Source organism: Dendrobates tinctorius, unplaced genomic scaffold (assembly GCF_039654945.1).
Source record: "Dendrobates tinctorius isolate UK_male_01 unplaced genomic scaffold, ASM3965494v1 ptg000029l, whole genome shotgun sequence".
NCBI lineage: Eukaryota > Metazoa > Chordata > Amphibia > Anura > Dendrobatidae > Dendrobates > Dendrobates tinctorius.
The window spans coordinates 56,585,103-56,588,556 of NW_027361697.1; positions in this window are offsets into that span (position 1 = coordinate 56,585,103).

Consider the following 3,454-nt stretch of genomic DNA (forward strand, 5'->3'; position numbering starts at 1 on the left):
TAGGCTTAAATTTAGGAGAAGCCACCTTCATAGCAATATTTTTTGATGATAACCACACCATATCACCAATCTTAAACTGGGGACCAATGGTCCTATGTCGATTGGAAAACCGCTGGGCCTTTTCCTGGGAGAGAGATAACTTATCCACCACTTGGTCCCAGATCTGGTGCATTCTCTCCACCACAGTGTCAACACCTGGGCAGGCAGAAGGCTCCACCTGCCCTGAAGAAAATCGAGGATGAAACCCAAAGTTACAAAAAAAAGGTGACATCAAAGTGGCAGAACTAGCTCTATTATTTAAAGCAAATTCGGCCAAGGGCAAAAACGAAACCCAATCATCCTGATCAGCAGAAATAAAACATCTCAAATACGACTCCAAGGTCTGGTTTGTTCTCTCTGTCTGCCCATTGGTCTGAGGGTGAAAAGCAGAGGAGAAGGACAACTGAATCCCCAGCTTGGAACAGAAAGTTCTCCAAAATCTAGACACAAACTGGACTCCTCTGTCAGATACAATGTTCTCAGGAATCCCGTGCAAGCGAACCACCTGTTGTAAAAACAGGGGCACCAACTCAGAGGAAGACGGCAACTTAGGGAGTGGTACAAGATGAACCATCTTAGAGAACCTATCACAAATCACCCAAATAACAGTCATCCTTTGAGAGACAGGCATATCAGAGATGAAATCCATTGAAATATGGGTCCATGGCCTCTTGGGGACAGGCAAAGGCATCAACAACCCACTAGAGCGAGAACACGATTTAGACTGGGAGCACGTCCTACAGGACTGCACAAAATTCCTGACATCACGAGACAAGGAGGGCCACCAAAAAGACTGACTCACCAGATCACTAGTACCAAAAATACCTGGATGACCAGCCAAAGCAGAGCAATGAACTTCAGACATCACTCTCTTCTTCCACTGGTCAGGAACATACAACTTTCCACTGGGACAACGCTCAGGTTTGTCCTCCTGGAACTCTTCCAGAGCACGTCTCAACTCGGGCGAGATGGCAGAAAGAACTATCCCTTCGCCTAAGATGGTAGCTGGCTTGGTCACCACAGGAGAATCAGCAAAGAAGCTCCTAGAGAGGGCGTCTGCCTTGACATTCTTAGTTCCAGGAAGAAAAGAAACCACAAAATCAAAACGTGTAAAAAACAAGGCCCACCTAGCCTGTCTAGGGTTCAAGCGCTTAGCCGGTTCTAGGTAAATCAAATTCTTGTGGTCAGTGAGGACCACGACTTGATGCTTAGCTCCCTCCAACCAATGTCTCCACTCCTCAAATGCCCATTTCATGGCCAACAGTTCCCGATTCCCCACATCATAGTTACGTTCAGATGGAGAGAACTTTCAGGAAAAGAAAGCACAGGGATTCATTTTAGATGTTACAGGATCCTTTTGGGACAAAACAGCTCCTGCACCAATCTCAGAAGCATCCACCTCTACCTGGAACGGAAGTGAGACATCAGGTTGCCGCAAAACCGGGGCGGAGGTGAATCTTCGCTTCAGCTCCTGAAAGGAAGAAACAGCCTCCGGAGACCAATTTAACACATCAGCACCCTTCTTAGTCAAATCAGTCAATGGCTTGGCAATACTAGAAAATTTTGCTATAAATTTCCGATAAAAATTAGCAAAACCCAAAAACTTCTGGAGGGCCTTCAAAGAAGTGGGCTGAACCCAATCGTAAATGGCCTGTACCTTGGCCGGGTCCATTTCAATAGTTGACGGGGACAAAATAAATCCCAAAAAAGAAATCCTCTGTACTTCAAAAAGGCATTTAGATCCTTTGACATACAGGGAATTCTCCCTCAAGATCCGGAACACAGTCCGAACATGGTCCACATGAGAATCCCAATCCTTGGAGAAGATCAAAATATCATCCAGATAGATAATCAAAAATTTATTGACAAAATCTCGGAAAATATCGTTCATGAAGCACTGGAAGACAGAAGGGGCATTAGTGAGCCCAAAAGGCATCACCAGGTACTCAAAATGTCCGTCCGGAGTATTAAACGCCGTCTTCCATTCATCCCCATGCTTAATGCGAATAAGATTATACGCCCCCCTGAGGTCAAGCTTGGTAAACCAGCAAGCACCTTTAACTCTGGAGAATAGATCAGAAATCAGGGGTAACGGATACTGATATTTAACAGTAATTTTGTTGAGGGCACGATAATCAATACAAGGTCTTAATGATCCATCCTTTTTGGCAACAAAAAAAAACCGGCACCTAAGGGTGACGAGGATGGTCTAATATGACCCTTCTCCAACGCCTCCTTAATATAGGATCGCATAGCCTCGTGCTCGGGTACAGATAAATTGAAGAGCCGACCCTTGGGAAATTTACACCCCGGGCTCAGCTCAATTGCACAGTCATAACTCCTATGAGGAGGCAGAGACGCAGACTCATTCTCACTAAATACATCATAAAAGTCCGCCAAATAATCAGGAACATCATGCGACTGAGGAGAGGTGGAAAACACCGGAGCCTCACTAAAGGCACACCGACAACCCCAACTCACCACAGACACAGATTTCCAATCCAAAACTGGATTATGAATTTGTAACAGGGAAACCCCAGAACAATAGTATCATGCAGATTATGCAACACCAAAAATCTGCAATTTTCTTGATGGTCTGGGGCGACCCGCATTACCACCTGGGTCCAAAACTGAGGTTTATTTTTAGCCAAAGGAGTAGCATCAATCCCCCTCAAAGGGATAGGCGTCTGCAGAGGTGTCATCGGAAATCCACAACGTTTAGCAAAATCCAAGTCCATTAGGTTTAGGGCTGCTCCCGAATCCACAAAAGCCTTGGCGGAAAATGTGGACAGGGAGCAGATCAGAGTAATAGCCAGAAGAATCTTAGGTTGAACACCACCAACAGAAAACGTGTGTGCAAAGCGTTTCTCTTGTTTAGGACAGACAGAAATAATATGCGAGGCATCTCCACAGAAAAAACATAACTTATTACGCCTTCTAAACTCCTGACGCTGCTCTCTGGAAAAAACTCTATCACATTGCATAGGTTCAGACATTTGTTCAACAGGTGGCAACACCTCTCATGCAGCTTTGCGTTCGCGCAAACGCCGATCAACCTGAATGGCTAATGACATAGAATCGTCAAGACCAGAGGGAACAGGAAATCCCACCATAGTATCTTTTAAGGCTCCTGACAACCCCTTCCGAAAGAGAGCAGCCAAGGCATTATCATTCCAGGTAGTAAGTACTGCCCACTTTCGGAATTTTTGACCGTACAATTCTGCAGAATCACGACCCTGGTTCAATGCCAGCAGGGTCTTTTCAGCCTGATCAATGGCATTAGGTTCGTCATACAACAACCCCAAGGCCTGAAAAAATGCATTCACATTAGTCAGAATAGGATCATCTGGTTTCAAAGAAAACGCCCAATCCTGGGGATCGCCACGCAGCAAAGAGATGACAATTTTAACCTGCT